This window comes from Macaca thibetana, chromosome 8 (genome assembly GCF_024542745.1).
Source record: "Macaca thibetana thibetana isolate TM-01 chromosome 8, ASM2454274v1, whole genome shotgun sequence".
NCBI lineage: Eukaryota > Metazoa > Chordata > Mammalia > Primates > Cercopithecidae > Macaca > Macaca thibetana.
In genome coordinates this window covers 85990286-86009813 of record NC_065585.1, presented here as the reverse complement: position 1 = coordinate 86009813, position 19528 = coordinate 85990286, and the positions used below count along the sequence as shown (strand labels likewise).

At 42.6% G+C, this 19528-nt stretch overlaps 1 non-coding gene across 1 annotated transcript; it reads right to left on the bottom strand.

Annotated features, from left to right (window-relative positions):
* Nucleotides 1-1201: 1201 nt before the first annotated feature.
* On the bottom strand, nt 1202-1305 carry LOC126961946 (small nucleolar RNA U13). Its single transcript, XR_007728525.1, has one exon. It is a non-coding gene; the product is annotated as a small nucleolar RNA U13 (small nucleolar RNA).
* Nucleotides 1306-19528: the final 18223 nt, after the last annotated feature.

Genomic DNA, 19528 nt, shown 5'->3' with positions numbered 1-19528 from the left:
GCATATTCTGTTGCATTTTGTTTATCCATTCACCAGCTGATGGACATTTCAGTTGTTTCCACATTTTGACTATTGTGAATAAGGCTGCTGTACATCATGTACAGTTTTTTTATAGACATAAGTTTCCATTTCTGCTGAGTGGAATTGGAATCTAAGAGTGGAATTGCTGGATTTGGAGGCGAAAGCAGCTCCATCTTGGAAGCTAATCCTCCGTGCTGGCTTCTGATTAACCCCTGTTCTGGGAAGTCCTCTAAGATTTCTACTTTATCTGTTGTTCCTTGAGTAAGAGCAGGTATCTACCCAGTATGTCCTGTCCTTAGTTCAAACAACCTTGATGTTATTACACTTCAATTGTCCTCCACATCCCTTCTGAACCACCCCTCCCCTATGGTATATAAGCCCTAAGGGGCTGGAGTGATGGCTCATGCCTGCAATCCCAACGCTTTCGGAGGCTGAGGCTGGAGGATTGCTTAAAGCCAGGAGTTCGAGACCAGCCTGGGCAACAAAGCAAGACCCTGTCTCTATAAAATGTAAAAAATAAAAATTACTTAGATGCAGTGGCACATACCTACAGCCCCAGCTACTGGAGAGGCTGAGGCAGGAGGATCACTTGAGTCCAGGAGTTTGAGGCTTTTGTGAGCCATGATTGTACCACTGCTCCCCAACCTAGGCAATACAGAGAGAGAGAGAGACCCTGTCTCAAAAAAAAAAAAAAAAACCACATTGAGTCCGGGGTAATGGCACAGCAATCCACCATTTCATCTTGCTGCCCAAGACACAGACATGGACATGGCTTCTGTTCCTTAGTCGCTATTAAATGTTTCTTCCCAAGGAACTGTATTTGTTGGCCTCTTTCTTCCACCTCCCAGCATCCTAGGACTTTGAGATAGATTTGTGTAGACCTGCCACCACAGAACACCGGGTCATGTGGTAACTCCATGTCTAAATGTTTGAGAAGCTGCCAGACTGGTTTCCAAAGTGGCTGTACCATCTAACATGCCCACCAGCAGCGTAGAAGGGTTCCAGTTTCTCTACATCTTTGCCAATATTTGTTATTACCTGACTTTTGTTTAGAGCTATTCTAGTAGGTATGACTGGTATCTCAATGTGATTATAACTTCTTAATATATGCTGAGAATGAGTCTCTGATTGTTTACCTTTGAGGGATTCTTAAATAACAAGCCTCTAAGTTTCTTTTTCACATTAAACAGGTAATGTCCTAAACTCATAACAAGGTTCAAGGGTGGCACATCTCACAGCTGCACACGAATACCCAATCATCACACTTACAAACTACAAAAGGATCCAAACCTCTAAATTGTATGCTTGTGGAAACATATCTCATACTGTCTTAAGGATCAGGTTTTGCAGGGTTACATTTTTTAAAGCTTCAGGGTAAATATTCATTTCAGCTTTCTCTAGTAAGTCGCAGGACTATGAAGAGAAGGCAGGGAAACCAAGAATAAAAACTGGGCTGGGTCTTTTGAATTTGACCTCTAGCAGCACTAGACAAAATGTTATGTATGGTGAGGACACCCATTAAAAATTTTGGGAATGAATAAAGGTGCCTGGGTACCCTGTGACTGTGACTGAGTCCCTTCCATGTGTCCAAGTCCTGTGCAGAACCTGTAACATATTAGGTCAGCATTCCTGGAGGAAATTGTGATGCTGTCTGGTAGCCAAGAAATAAATACATGAACAGGTACACAATGAAATAAGACAATAAAATTTGCCAAAAGGTATGTGATAAACTTCTTTATGAGAAGTACTACAAACATTCTGTGAGTTCAGAGGAGAGAGATTAATTTGACTGGAATAAGGAAAAAACAACAACAAAAAAACCCAGAATGTAAATTATCTTCTTGAAGTTAAGCATTAGAGGAAGATTAGATGTGATCTGATAGGTAGAGAGTGTTAAAGAATCTCTCCTTAACCCAACTCTAGCCAAATTCCTCTGAGCTCACTTCTCAACTAGGCCTCAGCCTGGGCCTATAAAAACCAGACTCCCAGCACAAATAATTTAGTCCACTCCCCATCCCCAACATTAAAAGACTTAAAAAAACAAACATAATTTCTAACAGCTTGAGGCAACATCCCTAGGATAACCCAGCCCACCTTAATGTACCTGTCTGAGAAAGCTCAAAGCAATCAAAGTAATTTACTACTTGTACCAGGCATGGGTGGCTCACGCTTGTAATCCTGCAATTTGGGAGGCCAAGGTGGGCGGATCACTTGGGGTCAGAAGTTTGAGACCAGTCTGGCCAACATGGTGAAACCCCATCTGTACTAAAAATACAAAAGATTTGTTGGGCATGGTGGCGGGCGCCTGTAATCCCAGCTGTCATGCGCATCCGTGTGAAGAGACCACCAAACACGCTTTGTGTGAGCAATAAAGCTTTTTAATCACTTGGGTGCAGGTGGGCTGAGTCCGAAAAGAGAGTCAGCGAAGGGAGATAGAGGTAGGGCCGTTTTATAGGATTTGGGTAGGTAAAGGAAAATTAGTCAAAGGGGGGTTGTTCTCTGGCGGGCAGGTGTAGGGGTCACAAGGTGCTCAGTGGGGGAGCTTTTGAGCCAGGATGAGCCAGGAAAAGGAATTTCACAAGGTAATGTCACCACTTAAGGCAAGGACCAGTCATTTTCACTTCTTTTGTGGTGGAACGTCATCAGTTCAGGCAAGGACCGGCCGTTTTCACTTCTTTTGTGGTGGAATGTCATCAGTTAAGGCGGGGCAGGGCATTTTCACTTCTTTTGTGATTCTTCAGTTACTTCAGGCTATCTGGGCCTATACCTGCAAGTCGCAGGGGATGCGATGGCTTGACTTGGGCTCAGAGGCCTGACATTTCTGCCTTCTTATATTAATAAAAATAAAATAGCATTGAAGTGTTGGGGCAGCGAAAATTTTTGGGGTGTGGTATGGAGAGATAATGGGCGATGTTTCTCAGGGCTGCTTCAAGCAGAATTAGGGGCAGCATGGGAACCTAGAGTGGGAGAGATTAAGTTGAAGGAAGATTTTGTGGTAAGAGGTGATACTGTGGGTTGTTAGAAGGAGCATTTGTCATATAGAATGATTGGTGATGGCCTGGATGCGGTTTTGTATGAAATGAAAAACTAAACAGAGGACACAAGGTCCGAATAAGAGAAGGAGAAAAAATAGGTATTAAGGGACTAAGAATTGGGAGGACCTAGGACATCTAATTAGAGAGCCTAAGGGGGTGCAGTGTAATTACTTGCTTGGTTGGTGAGTTTTTAGCCTCTATCCAAGTTTTTTGGGGGTGCAGTTCAAGTTGGGCTGGTGTCTGGAATGAGACTGGTACTTAATAAAAAGAAGTGTCCACACGGAAGCTCAAATGGGCTGGAACCTGTAGCATTCCGAGGACAGGCCTGAATTCTGAGAAGGGAAAGCAGTAAAAGTATTGTCTAGTCCTTTTTAAGTTGGTGACTGAGCTTGGTGAGGTGTTTTTAAAAGACCATTAGTCTGTCTACCTTTCCTGAAGATTGAGGACGGTAAAGGATATAAAGGTTTCACTGAATACTAAGAGCCTGAGAAACTGCTTGGGTGATTTGACTAATAAAGGCTGGTCCGTAATCAAACTGTATAGAGGTGGGAAGGCCAAACCGAGGAATTATGTCTGACAGAAGGGAAGAAATGACTGTGAAAGGACACAAAGATAGATGTGTACCCGCCCCCCACCCGCTACACCCTTGTTCTGCTCTCTAATCTTTGCACATACCAGAGATTTCGTAAGTTCTGTGAGTACCTGATTTTCTGCACGTACCAGAGATTTTGTTTTGCACATACCAGAGACTTTGTAAGTTCTGAGGCAAGGTCACAAGACGTGTTTAAGTAAGATAAACTCTTGCTGCCATAAACCTGCTCTCCCGCCTCAAAGTTTGAACCAAAATATCAGAAATGGCAGGAACCAATCATAGTTAGCCAAATCGCCTTGTTCAAACACTAGCCAATCATATATCTGATTTGTATAATAACTCTATGCCCACTTTTCTTAGACTATATAACATTGTTCGGAGCTGAGTGGGGGAGCTCTCCTGCCCGTCTCGTTTCACGAGCGAGGGAGAGTTCCAGGTTCGAACCTGTAATAAAGATCCTTGCTGCTTAGCTTTGACTCTGGACTCTGGTGGTCTTCTTCGGGGAATAAACGGTCTGGGCATAACAACTGCAGTGGCCTTCTCAGACCCTGTGGGAAAGGCCTCTACCCATCCAGTGAAAGTGTCTACCTAGACTAAGAGATCTTTTAGTTTTCTGATTCGGAGCATGTGAGTAAAGTCAATTTGCCCATCCCGGGCGGGGGCAAATCCCCGAGCTTGATGTGTAGGGAAGGGAGGGGGCCTGAGAAATTCCTGAGGAGTAGTAGAATAGCAGATGGAACACTGAGAAGTGATTTCCTTGAGGATAGATTTCTAGGATGGAAAGGAAATGAGAGGTTCTAAGAGACAGGCTAGCGGCTTGTAACTTAGATGGAAAAGTTATGAAATGACGACAGAATAGAACAGGCCTGTGAGACTGAGGCTGTAAGAATTCTGACTGCACTAACTATGCCTAGGAAGGAAAGGAGCTGTTGTTTTGTAGAAGGTATGGGGGTTTGGGAGATTAGCCAGACATGATCAGCAGGGAGAGCATGTGTGTTTTTATGAGAATTATGCCGAGATAGGTAACAGATGAGGAAGAAATTTGGGCTTGACTGAAGTAATGGGGGCTGTCTGTGAAGCCTTGCAGCAGTACAGTCTAGGTCATTTGCTAAGCCTGATGGGCGTCAGGGTCAGTCCAAGTGAAAGCAAAGAGAGGCTGGGATGAAGGGTATACAGGAATAGTAAAGAAAGTATGTTTGAGATCCAGAACAGAATAATGGGTAGTGGAGGGAGGTATTGAGGATAGGAGAGTATATGGGTTTGGCACCACGGGTTGGGTAGAAAAAATAATTGGTTGATAAGGTGCAGATCCTGAACTAACCTGTAAGCCTTGTCTGGTTTTAGCAGAGGTAAAATGGGGGAATTGTAAGGGGAGTTTACAGGCTTTAAAAGGCCATGCTGTAACAGGCAAGTGATAACAGGCTTTAATCCTTTTAAAGCGTGCTGTGGGATGGGATATTGGTGTTGAGTGGGGTAAGGGTGATTAAGTTTTAATGAGATGGTAAGGGGTGCATGATCGGTCACCAAGGAGGGAGTAGAGGTATCCCATACATGTGAGTTAAGGTGGGGAGATACAAGGGGAGGATGCGAAGGAGGCTTTGAACTGGGGGAAAAGGCAGCAGTGAAGTGTGGCTGTAGCCCAGGAATAGTCAGGGAAGCAGAAAATTTAGTTAAAATATCTTGACCTAATAAGGGAGCCAGGCAGGTGGGGATAACTAAAAAGGAGTGCTAACTGATTTGGGAGAGGTCGGATAAAGAAAAAGGAGCAATTACCTTGACTATGCCTTTAGCTTTTGTTACCTTTTTAAGAGGAAATTGCTGGGCAGGTTGGGGAAGGCTAATCTCGGAACAAAACTGCAAGCCGGACAGGGTATGAGGAGGGGAGGTGATAAAAGGATTATAGGGAGGGGAGGCTGAGGAAACTTGGGACCTACCTCGGCCTGGTGAGGAGAGGAGAGGTCAGATGGGTCTGTAGAAAAGGAAGATTAGAAAGACTCAGCAACGCTTGGGGTTGGGACTGAGCGGACAGGCGGGAGGGAAAGAAGGAAGATTTGGGATGAGTTGCATTGGGAACAGAGACTAGGAAGGTACCAATGTGTAAAAGAATGCCTGGACATCAGGCACCTCAGACCGTTTGCCCATTTTATGACAAGAATTATTTCGATCTTGTAGGATGGAAAAATCAAAAGTGCCATTTTCTGGCTATTTGGAACTACCATCGAGTTTGTATTGGGGTCAAGCAGCATTGTAGAAGAAGATTTTAGGTCAAGTGTGAGTTGAAGAGGTTTTAAGTTCTTGAGAACACAGGCTGAGGGAGAAGAAGGAGGAATGGAGGGTGGAAGGTTGCCCATAGTGAAGGAGGCAAGCCCAGAGAAAAGAGAGCTACTCTTTTAGAGTAGCTAGAGAAGGGGTTGGGGGGGTTCTTGCCCTCCAGAAAAGTGAGAAAGGGGTTGGGACGCACAGATAAGGGGTCGGGGCATGGAGATAAGGGGTCAGGGTGCAGAGATAAGGGGTTGCTGCACAGAGATAAGAGGTTGGGGGGTTCTAGCCCCCAGAAAAGCGGAGAAGGAGTCGGGGGTTCTTGCCTCCCCACCCAGAAAAGCAGAGAAGGGGTAGAGACAGGGAGAAAAGGGGTCGGGGTTCTTGCCCCCGCCACCCAGAAAAGCGGTACTTGCTGCTAAGGGTGAAAGACCAAGGCAGGCGTCCCTGTGTGGTCAGATATCTCTGAGACGTGGGTGAATAATCAGGCAGGTGTCCCCGCAGTGATTAAACACCAAGGGAAGACTGTCTTCCCGAGTCTGTGACTGGCGCCAGAGTTTTGGGTCCACAGATAAAAAGCATCTCCTTTGTCTCTACCAGAAAAGGAAAAGAACTGAAATTAAGAGAAGAGAAAGATTAAAGTGTGGTGTCAAGATTGAAAGGAGAAAGAGGTTGAGGGATAGTGAGAGAGGTTGGAGAACAGAGTAAAAAGAGGCCACTTACCCAATTTAAAATTGGTGAGATGTTCCTTGGGCCGGTCTGTCTGAGGACTTGAGGTTGTAGGTGGATCTTTCTCACGGAGCAAAGAGCAGGAGGACAGGGGATTGATCTCCTAAGGGAGGTCCCCCGATCTGAGTCATGGCTCATGGCACCAAAATGTCATGCATGTCTGTGTGAAGAGACCACCAAACAGGCTTTGTGTGAGCAATAAAGCTTTTTAATCACCTGGGTGCAGGCAGGCTGAATCCAAAAAGAGAGTCAACCTGCCTGCACCCAAGTGATTAAAAAGGTTTATTGCTCACACAAAGCCTGTTTGGTGGTCTCTTCTCACAGACATGCATGACACTAGCTACTCGGGAGGCTGAGGCGGAAGAATCACTTGAACCCAGGAGGTGGAGGTTGCAGTGAGCCATGATCATGCCATTGCACTCCAGCCTGGGTGACAGAGCAAGACTCCATCTCAAAAAAAAAAAGAATTTACTATTTGTTCCACCCAACATCTGACATAGGCCCCTGACCACCCTTTTTTAGAACATTTACCAAAAAGGGCTTACAGTTGTGAATCACTCCTCTGTTCCTTTAAGATGTATATGTGTCTCCTACAACTCAGGTGTCTTTCTTAAGGACTCGAAATCCATTCCTTTGACATGTAATCATCAGGAAGTATAGGGCCTTGTCTTTCAGGCTCTGTGAGAAAATAGAATCTCAACTTCAATAATGGCCAGCTAGCAGACACAGCTGACCTAATCACATTTACACAGACCAATCCTTTCTAGATTTTTAATTCCCTTACTCTATTCAGCCCCTGATTTCCCCCTCCCCGCTCCCTCACTTTCCCTTCACAAATATCCATCCACCTTTGCACAAATCAAAGTTGAATTCGTGCTGACTGCTGTCCCCTACTGCAATAATGTATTCCTGATTAAAATCTGTCCTTACCATTTGAACTAGTGTCTGATTTTGTCAATCTTTGGCAGAAAGAAGGGAAGAAACACAATCAAAGGGATTGTCTTGAACAATAGCTCAGAAGAGACACACTTCCTCTATAACAGTTTGTGTTTGTGGAGAATTGAGAGAACTGAGATTGGAGCTCCCTCATCTTCCTCTTCACCAAAGCATTCACCCTACTAGCATCTGCCCTCTTATGCTTTGTCTTCATTCCTGCTACTTTAAGGTATATTTGCTCTTATCAAAGGCCAACTTCTCCTTTCTTCCCAACCATTTAGCCTTTGCAATGACCCTTTCTCTCTTCTTTCTTTCTCTCTCTTGCTTTGTCTATTTCTCCCTCACTATTGAATCATTTCCATTTGAATATAAATGTAGTTTTCAAAAAACTTTCCCCTCCCTCCAACTCCTCATTCACAGAGGAACTTCTTGAAACATCTGCCTATACGTGCTGTTCCATTTTCTCACCTTGTGTTTTCTAGAGTCCATTCCAATTGGACTTCCAGGCTACATGTGGTGGCTCAAACCTATAATCCCAGCATTTTAGGAGGCTAAGGCAGGAGGATGGCTTGAGTCAGGAGTTCAAGACCAGCTTGGGCAACATAGTGAGACTTCATCTCTACAAAATATTTTTTAAAATTAGCCGGTCGTGGTGGTGCGTGCCTGTAGTCCCAGCTACTTGCAAGGCTGAGGTGAGAGGATAGGTTGAATCCAGGAGTTTGAGGCTGCAGTGAACTCTAACTACACCACTGCATTCCAGCTTGGGTAACAAAATGGAAGTCCAATTATTATTATTACTTTTGGAGGCAGAAAGACCCTGCCTCCAAAATGGTTCTTGTCAAATCACTACATTCATTTATCACTTTTCTAGCTTAATCTTTCTGAACTATCAGCAGACTCAAATGTAGTATAACATAGCATTTAATGTATCTCCTCACTGAAGGGTTTTGCTCCCATTACTTTCAAGAGCCCACAGTTTCTTTGCTTTTCTCCTACCTTGATTCTTGCTTATCAGTCTCCTTAGTTTGTTTCTCTCCTGATTAATTTCTTAATGTTGATTCTCTGTACACAGTCTCCAGGTAATTTCAACTAGTTCCATGACAGAGGGCACCAGTTGAGAAAAAAATTTCTGATAGAGTTTGAGCTTCCCAAGTCAAAAAATCTCAAATCCAAAATACTCCAAAATCCAAAACTTTCTGGGTGTTGACATGATGCTCAATAGAAATGCTCCTTGGAGAATTTTGGATTTCAGATTTTTGGATTAGAGATGTTCAACTAGTATGTATTCTACAAGTATTTCAACATCCAAACAAAATTCTGAAACCCAGAGCATTTCTGGTCCCAAGCATTTCAGATAAGGTATACTCAACCTGTAGTAGCACATTCTTTTCTTACCCAAAGAATATGGGCAATCGCCATTTCCTTACACATGTTATGACTGCCTTCATGTTTTTAAGCTTCCTGTTCTCTCTGTCTAAAATGCTGTCCTTTCTTTCTACCACCATTTCTTCCTGTGAAAATCCTACCTGTCCTTTAAATTCCCATTCAAAACTTATTTTAAGTCTTTTTAATGCACGCAAGTGGAATTTATCTCACATTCCCTTACTCAGCACATATTTATTCCACATCAGTGTATGTCACACATCCAGCTGGGCGTTACTGGGTAGATGCCTTTGAGGGCATGGGTGGATGGGGATGTGAACAGTGATCCCATTTTACCCTATAAGGCCTATCTTCCTCTTTGGGTTAGAATCTCCTTGGGAACAGGAACTGTGACTTGTTGGTCTTTATATCCACATTGCCACTAAATACAGTGTCTTGCACTTAGCAGTTGCCCAATAAATGTTTCTTGAATTGAATATTGCACTTTCTTTTGTCAGCACTTGTATCTATTTTGATTTGTTGTACAGTAAATAAAAGAAAACTCAGTCAATAGTTAGAGTACATTTCCTCATCATTGGCATGGGTGGCACAGATGATTAATAGAAGCCTAACTTTTCTCTTAGACTTGTAGCCTTTTGGTCATAGGATCACGCTCCATCACCATGATTGTACTCAGCTTCTGAGGAGAAATAAGGAGGAAGGGCAGGACCAGCCTTGTGTGTTTCTCTTATTAGTAAACCAAAAGCACTCCCAGAAATGCACATCAATCTTCCAGGCCAGAATTCTTGCGTAGCAGCTGTGAAGACGGGCAAACAAGTGTTTAACTCTTGCAGCCTCAATACTGCAAAGCCACCAGGCAGAAGCAGGTTGGGAATGGCTCCTGGGTCAATCAGTCTGCAATATATACCCCATTATTAAAATGAAAACTAGCCAGGAATACATATTGATACTTCTTCTTAAGGAAGATGACACCTGAGACTATTATTTTTTTCTTTACATGGTCTTCATTAAAAGGTATTGACTGTTCATTGCATGCCAGGAAATGTTCTCGGTACTAGAGACTCAGCCATAAATGACATGAAGTCCTTGCCCTTTTGTTACTTACCTTCTGGTAAGCATGACTATTTAAAAAGTGAATAATGTACATTTAGGTAAGGATAAATATCACAAGAAAAACTGGACCACAGTGAGGAATAGAGCATGAAGCAGGTGGGAACTTCTTTAGATAGGGGGTCAGAGAAGTCTCCTCTGATCATTGATATTTTAACGGTCAACTAAATGAATTAAGAAACTTGAATATGCAGATCTTGGGAAAAGGCATTCCAGGTAGAAGGAATAGCAAGGTCAACAGCCTGAGCCAGCACTGTAGTGTCTAGAGCACACTAAGGGCAGGAGATAGAGGCAGCAGGGCCCAGACCATAGGACGAGGCTGGGCACTGGATTTTTTATTATTATTGTTATTAATGTGTAACAAAGGCCACTGAAGGGGTAAGAGCAGGAAAATGAAATGGTATGTTTACATTTTAAAATTTGACCACTGTGTTACAAGCCTGAAAGAAGCTCAAAACTTACAAGGACGACAGGAAAATTTAGATAGAACTGTGATCAGCAATTTCCTCTTGCACATTTCCTTAAATAACAAAGGGAATTGTATGAGTCTGCGTTCTCCAGAGAAACAGAACTAATAGGAGTTTATATACAGGAGTCTGGAATGTATATATCCAAGTCTGAGCCCAAGAGCCTGAAAACCAGGAGAGCCTATTGTATAATCTCCAGTCTGATCCCAAGCCCAGAGGCAGAAGAACAATGCCCCAGCTCAAAGACAGTCAGGCAAAGAGAGATTGTTCTCTTACTGCACTTTCTTGTCCTATTCAGGCCTCCAATAGATTGCTTGAGGCCTCTCCACATTGGGAGGGCTGTCTGCTTTACTCAGTCCACCAACTCAAACGGAACCTCCCCCACATTCATACCCACAATAATGTTTAACCAAACATCTGACCCCATGGACCAGTCAAGTTGACACACAAAATTAACCATCACAGGAATTTGTAGCTCAGGTACCTGGAAATCCAAAGTATAATATACATCAGTGTTCATGAATCCAGTGGCTGAACAAGTTCATCGGAGACACAGTTTTTTGTCTTCTTTCTTCCTTCCTTTCTTCCTCTCCTCTCCTCTCCCCTCCCCTCCCCTCCTCTCCTCTCCTTTTCTAAGGAGTCTTGCTCTGTCACCCAGGCTGGAGTCCAGTGGCACGATCTCGGCTCACTGCAAGCTCTGCCTCACAGGTTCAAGCAATTCTACCTCAGTCTTCTGGGCAGCTGGGAGTACAGGTGAGCACCACCATACCCAGCTAAATTAAAAAAGAAAAAAAACTGTACAGACAATCTTTCTATGTTGCCCAGGCTGGTCTCTTGAATTCCTGGGCTCAAGTGATCCTCCCGCCTTGGCCTGTCGAAGTGCTGAGATTACAGGCGTGAGCCACAGCCTCTGTTCCAGTTTTATGTTTAGTCAGTTAAAAGCCAACAGTAGGGCGGGGTGCAGTGGCTCACACCTGTAATCCTAGCACTTTGGGGGGCTGAGGTGGGCAGATCATGAGGTCAAGAGTTCGAGACCAGCCTGGCCAACATGATGAAACCCCGTCTCTACTAAGGACACAAAAATTTGCTGGGCGTGGTGGTGTGTGCCTGTAATCTCAGCTACTCGGGAGGCTGAGGCAGGAGAATTGCTTGAACCTGTGAGGCAGAAGTTGCAGTGAGCCGAAATCGTGTCCCTGCACTCCAGCCTGGGTGACAGAACGTTTCATTTCCCTCATCAGTCTTGGATTTGGGGAAGTCATGTGAACTAAGAGGGACGATGAAGGGAATCTCTAGATACTTGCTACCTAGTCTCAGTAAAAAACAAAAGCAAAAATAAACCAACAGTAATCTAGTTTCTACTAAGAGGTCAATGGTTAAGTAAATTGTTATCTATTTAGTAAAATAATATGTGGTCATTTAAAATCCTGTTTCTAGAGAAGATTTACTTACCTAGGGAAATGACTACAATGAATTTGTGAAAAATTCGGAAATAATATATTTTGTATTATCTCAATGTATCTTAAGTGTACTAAAAAATTTAGCAAGTGTTTATAGCAGTTATTTCTGAATACCTCAAAGAAAATAAAAGTGCCCCCTTATTCACAGTTTCACTTTCTGCAGTTTCAGTTACCTGCAGTCAACAGCAGGCCAAAAATATTAAATGGAAAATTTCGGAAATAAACAATTCATGCATTTTAAATTGCTAGGTTGTTCTGAGTAGCATGATGAAATTGCATGCTCTCTGTTGCTGTCTGGCTCTGTCCCACCGGGGATGGGAGTCCTCCCTTTGTCTAGCGTCTCCACGCCACAGATGTTCCCTGCCCTTTAGACACTTAGCTACCTCAGTTATCAGATGGAAAAAACATAGTCTGCATAGGGTTCAGTATTATCTGACGTTTCAGGCAGCCACTGGGGACCTCAGAAGGTATTCCTCGCACATATGGGGAGACTTCTGTATACAGTTGTCCCTTAGTGTTTTGGGGATATTCCAGGACTTCCCTATACTCTCTGTACAAATACCAAATTCTCAGATGCTCAAGTCCTTTATAGTCGGCCTCTGTATCCGTGGGTTCTTCACCCATGGATTCAATCAACCATGTCTCTAAGGGTGGACTGTATTACTTTCGTAATTGAAAAGCAAATCACATGTATTACCCATTTTCTTATGCAAAAATTGAAACAGCATTTTTGGAGGGTACATCCTAAAGGATCCCCTTTTTCCATTTTTCTCTGGCCAATTTCTGGACTAAGAAAACACTGAATGTGTGTTTCTTTAAAATTTCTACTTCAAGATTTGCAAGAAACCACTATCAAGGAGCCACCGTTGGCCAAGGATCATTTCCCCAGCCCAGGCCTGCCTCCTGCCTCTCCAATTTCTTCTTTGCTATGGTCTTGAGAACTCAGCTTGGTTTGCTTTCCTTTGTGACTCTCAGCACACACTCTACCCCTTGGGATTTGTTTTTCCTTGAGCTTGTCCACTCCAGAAAACAAAGCTTTCAGCTCTTTTCTTCACTTATTTTCCCCCAAACACATTGATATTGCCTTTTTTCTTTCAAGGGCTGTTTTCCTACAGTACTGGTCCTAGGACACTACTGCTAATGCCAGCAGCACCACCGGTTATCATTTGCTAAGTACTACTTTAAGTATTTTTTGTATGTTAACTTGTTTAGTCATCATAACCAATTTATGATGCAGGCAGGATCATCCCCATTTTATGTATGAGGAAATTGAAGCATGAGATCACACATTTGGAAAGTTGAGGAGCTGGGATTGGAATCTCTCAATTTAGACCTAAAACCCAGTCACGTAACCACTAGATCACATTGCCTCATGAGAAAGGAAAGAAACTTTTAATGTGAGGAATGGAAGCCTCCTTTGAACGACCAGACCCAGGCAGGGCATGGTGGCTCATGCCTGTAGTGCTAGCATTTTGGGAGGCCGAGGTGGGAGGGTCTCTTGAGCACAGGAGTTTGAGACCAGCCTGGGGTCCACAAGCATAGTGAGACCTTGTCTCTACATAAAACTAAAAAAATAGCTAGGCATGGTGGAGCACATCTGTAGTCCCAACTCCTCACGAGGTAAGGTAGGAGGATCACTTGAGCCTAGGTCACTGAGGCTGAAGTGAGCAGTGATCACACCACTGCACTCCAGCCTGGGTGACAGAGTAAGACCCTGTCTCAAAAAAACAACAACAAAAAAAAACAAAAAACACAGACCCAGCAGGGTGTTGGAATGAGACTGCAGTCATATTCCACCCACCCTCTCACTCCCTTGAGTTAAGTAATCATTTTGAAGTGGCTTGTCATGTGGCCTCTAGACTGGCTGATGCCTCCAGTAACTATAAATTAACCTAACAATGCCACATGCTGGACACCGTAATTCATATCTAATAGCTCAACAATGTATAACCAATTACTAACAATGTCATTTTTGTAAACGAATGAGGATTCCTGACAAACCACTTTTACACTTTCATCATCACTCCATCTTCCGATTCATCATTTTTTTCTTTAATAGCTCCAAACTCTCCTTTGTTCGCCAGAGCACTTCCCAAGGTAACATAGAAGTATTTTCTGGGCTGCAGTCCTTAACTTTAGGCCAAATAAACTCTCTACCTATAGTAATTTTGGATCAATTTCTTTCTTTCGGCCAACACTCCTAAAATTAACAAATGAAGCTGAATGGGCATTCACTTTCTGCTTTCATCTTCTTGGGGATAAGAACTATAAAATCCTTTTCTCATTCCTCATCTGATCCCACCTTTAATGAAGGCTGTATGGATGCTTTTATTCCTCATAGTCCTTCCTTACAACACAAAGATACAAATAAGCTGAGCCAATTAGAACAACCAAACCCCTGTAGGTCAAGTGGAAAATGTGTATCTCTGATAATTTTTAAACAGGGTATTACCACATTCATTAGGCTTCAGTCATATGAAGGAGTAATCCTTTCTTGGTATTTTCTTGCAACACTCAAGACATCTGTTGGGCTCATCATCATAATGTTATTGTGGCTCACGTGTGAGTTGGGACCCTCTGCTCTAGTGCATTGTCTTGTAGACAAAGTTGGCTCTAAGCCTCATGGAATTCAAAGTCCTTTCCAAAATGGACCTCATTTCTCTCAGGGTTTCTATTTTCATGGCTTCCTGTGTCTCCTAAGGTCTGGTTCTTTACTCTGGTCTTTGTTTTCACCATGTGAGGCCCCTTTCCCGGCCAACCTCCCTCCCAGCTCCTTGGTATTTGTGTTTGCTGGATAACTGTGAGTCCAGGGAGGAGTCATGTCAGTACTGATTGCTTTGTAAAGAATTCCACATGAATTCTTCTCTCAGCCTACTACTTAGGATTTTAAGTCTACCACTGATGATTCCTCATGCTGCTCATCCATAAAGAGTCCAGTCTCACATCTTCCCATTTTCTCTCTCTCTCCTATCTCCTCTTTTCCTACTTCCCTATCTTTCCCTCTCTAGAGCAACAGTTCTCAAACTTCAGTATGCACCAGAATCACCCAGCTTGTTTAAAACAAGGTTTCTCAGCCCATCCATAGTTTATGATTGAGTGGGACTGAAGTAGGAACTAAGAATCTGCATGTTTTCAATTTTTAAAAGTGTTTTAGAGACACGGTCTTATTATATTGCCCAGGCTGGAGTAGAGCGGCTATTTGCAGGCACAATCATAGCTCACTATGGCACTACTCCTGGGCTCAATTGATCCTCCCGCCTCAGTCTCTAGAGTAGATGGGACTATAAGCACCCCTACTGTCCCCGGAAAGAATCTGTATTTCTGTTAAACTCCCAGGTAATGCTGATGCTGATCTTGAGACCACTCTTTAAGAAATACTACTTTAGAACAACACATTTATTTCCAGGTCTCAAAGACAGCAGTTCCATCTGCTTCTCTTTGGTTCACATTTTATTGCAAACACTTATTAACACATTTTTCCAACAAATATAATTTGTTTCCTAAGAGGAATGATGGTGCCAGGTTGAAAGAAATATGCTATTTTTGCCACTGTTACCTCTCTTCATAATTGTCAATATTATTACCGTCTGAATTTATTATGTGTTTACTCTGCAGCATACACTGAGCTCTGTAATTTGCATTCATTTTTCTCCTTCAATCTTGTTGGGAGAAAATTCTCCATGAATCTACATTTTTCCATGTCTAAGCATCAATAGTCAATTTGTGCAGATTTATTTACATTCCATTTTAGTAAAAGTAGACAGAGCCTCCGTCTGTCTGTCCTCTCTCTCTCTCCATTCCTGGGTAGTAAAGATAAAAACCTCACCCTCCCCTCCCAGGGAAGATTTGTGAACATCCCAGAATAACAAATATAATCTCTGTTGCTGAAAGGCAGGAGGGACAGGTTTGCCAGCCACCATATAAGGCCAGGGGGGTGCTAAACTTGGCATTCTTCAGGAGTGCCCCACACCACTGTGTGTGCAAGACCCACCTGGGTGTCTTTATCACCCACATGTACCTGACAGGCAAGGGAAGCTGATGCCTGCACGAAGCTCACAATGCCTGACCTCTCGTGAGTAACAAACTGTCTAAATCCATTTGGGTTCATTGTGCCCTTACCAGTTAAATCCAGGGATATTTGGCAAGCCCGCCTAACAGTTGTCACCTGCTGCTCCTCAGGGACTGCTTGACTTCTTGGCAAATCTTTAAGATCACTTGGTGAGATTGTTCTATTATATCCAATCTTCAGAAGAGTACAAGTCAGGCCGGGCGCGGTGGCTCAAGCCTGTAATCCCAGCACTTTGGGAGGCCGAGATGGGCGGATCACGAGGTCAGGAGATCGAGACCATCCTGGCTAACACAGTGAAACACCGTCTCTACTAAAAATACAAAAAAACTTAGCCGGGCGAGGTGGCAGGCGCTTGTAGTCCCAGCTACTCGGGAGGCTGAGGCAGGAGAATGGCGTGAACCCGGGAGGCGGAGCTTGCAGTGAGCTGAGATCCGGCCACTGCACTCCAGCCTGGGTGACAGAGCTAGACTCCGTCTCAAAAAAAAAAAAAAAAAAAAAGAAGAGTACAAGTCAGGCTTTGTGCAGTTTAATAACATAAGCAATCCACTCAATTAGTAAGTAAAAGTGACATGATTTGATCCCATGACTGCCTGACTCAGAGTCTACTTTCTTTGTAATTACATGTTTCCAGTAGCAATTCTGAGGTCTTTCAAAGAAACTGATAAGAATCAGAAATTCTCATTACTTGAAGTAAAGCTCTAAGGGACCTCATGGGAAGAAAATAAATCATTACACTCCTGTCCATACCCAAGGGAGAAGAGCTGCTCCAGAACAATCTTATCTCACAATTCTTATCTCAAAAGTCCTCCTAGGAAACAGTGGCCTCAAAAGGAAGAGGGTAAGAGGGTAAAGGACAAGTTTGATGTTTCTGACATCAATCCTAAGGTTTGCTTTCCCTTAGTTTCTCTTAGTAGCCATTTATAATGTTTATACATTTGTAAATCCATTTTCAATTGGGTTTATTGAGGTATAATTTATATACAATGAAATTGATCAATTTTAAGTGTGCAGTTGGATGAGTTTTGACAAATGTGTGCAGTCATGTAACCTCTACCATGAATATGATATAGAATATTTCACTATCCTACAATGTTTCCTTGTGTCGTGTCGTGAGGAATCCCTGCCTCCATTCCTGGTCACTGGCAACCATTGATCTGCCTTCTGTCACTACAGGCTTACATTTTCTAGAATTTCAACAAATGGAATTATACAATATGTAGTAATTTATATCTGACTTCCTTCACTTAGCATGGTGCTTTGAGATTTATTGGCATTGCTATGTGGACCAGTAGTTTATTCATTTTTATCGCTGAGCAGTAATTCATGGTATAGAGATACCACAATTTATCTCTTCAACAGTTCATGACTGTCTGAGTTGTGTTCAGTGTTTTCAGCTATTATGGATAAAGCTCCTATTAACATTTGAATACAAGTCTTTATCAAAATGCACGTTTTCTCTCATCTCTTGGGGCCATCTCCTGGATACTCACAAAAGCCCCAAGGGAAAATTTAGCTCCGTAGAGAGGCACATGATGTATTTTAAGAAACTTTCTCTGATTACCTTTTGTACTTTGTTTCTAAATATTTTCCCTGCACAAAATTTGTAGTCCATTCATTTATTAATTCAACATTTGTGCACCTGAACAATGTCAAGGGCTGGGGATACGCATGGATAAAGCAGATATGGTTTCAGTTCTTACAGAACTTCTACTACGTAAAACTGACTATAAACAAACAAAAATACAAAATAATTGCAGATCATGATGAATGCTACAGAGAAAATAACTAGCAACCAAGATGGCACCAAAAGGTAGAGGAAAACATGGTGCTATGGACTGAATTGTGTTGTCCTGCCTCCAAAAATTCACATATTGAAGCCCTAAACACCAATGTGATTGTATCTAGAGATGGAGTTTTTAGAAGGTAATTAAGACTGAACTAGGTCATAAGGATCAGGCCTTGATCTGATAGGACTGGAAAGGAATAGAGAGAAATCTTGTTCTTTCTGTCTGCCATGTGAGGACACAGCAAGAAGGCACTGTCTGCAAGCTAAGAAGAGGGCCCTCACCAGAAACTGAATCAACTGGCACCTTGACTTGGACTTCCCAAACTCCAGAACTGTGAGAAAATACATTTCTGTTGTTTAAGCCACCCAATCTATGGTATTTGGTTATGGCAGTCTAAGAAAAATAAGACACATAATTGGAGGTGAGAAGATGAAAAAGCCAATAAGCTAAAATGTTAGATGGGTCAGCCATTGATGAATAATGATGAAATAAGGAGGAGAGAAACTCATTGAGTCCAAAGCCAAAGGTTTTCGTGAATCAGGTGGATTTCCCAAGATGCCAGGAGATTATAACAACTAACTTGGATATCAAATGGTATAGCCTGGTGTCATTAACTTCTAAGTAATTCTAGTTTTTAAAGGAGGAAGCAAAAGAATAGTTTGGATGCAGCAAAACAAGGAAGACTGTTATCTATTGGTCCTAAGTTACTTGAGGTGTGAGAACTCAGGATTACACAGGACAAAGGACCAAAAGTTGGGGCGGGATGGGGAAGTATGAGAGATGGGACCAGACTAGAAATGAGTGTCCTGAGTCAGCCAATGGCCTGAAAAGCTTGGACTGCTAATGATGGCAGAGGTAAATAGAGAGCTGAGGCATGGGGAGAAGGTTGGCAAAAAAATATATAATCTTTGGTCCTGAATCTATGGCTCAATGGCTAGGTTACTGCTCACTTTTGCAAGTCTCCAAGATGCAGAAAGCTGGTAGGGATGCCTTTCCTGGGGGTATGAGCCACACTGAATCTCCTGTGCTCATTCACACACCTAAGACTTTGCCAAGCTATTTTGAATTTGGTAGTTCCCCACCAACCAACTCATCATTCATTATTCAAGTCAAAATTCACCTTCTCTTTGAGCCATTTCCAATCACCGTTTTTTACATACTCACACCTTAAACAGAACAAACTAGGTATTGATCCTTCAGCATTCTCACAGTTTCCTGCCCATGATCTAATTTTAGATCATACTATAATGTAATTACTTATTTATATGTTTGTTTAACTTACTCTAATAAGAGCTACTTAAGCACAGAGGTTATCTTAATTTTTATTCTTAGCAAATGGCAGAGTGTCTGTCTCATGAGTATTTCATCAGTAAATACTGGTTAAAAGAATGTAAATCCAACTTTATTAGTCTATTACCTACTGTGTGAGGTTGGACTTCCTCTTATTTATTTATTTATTTATTTATTGTACTTACCTTGTTCAAGTTTCAGAGACTGCTCCTAAAACTAGTATTTTGAGATTGACTGACAAATCCATTTTATCTTATTCAAGTGATTTAGAATTATGTGTGCTCTGTTGATACATGACTTTCCAATCCACACCCTGACAAACTGAAGAGGCCCTACTTTGTGGCTTGTTTTGTCAATGCAGTTTCTCTTCCCATTGTTTCAGCCACTTCAGTT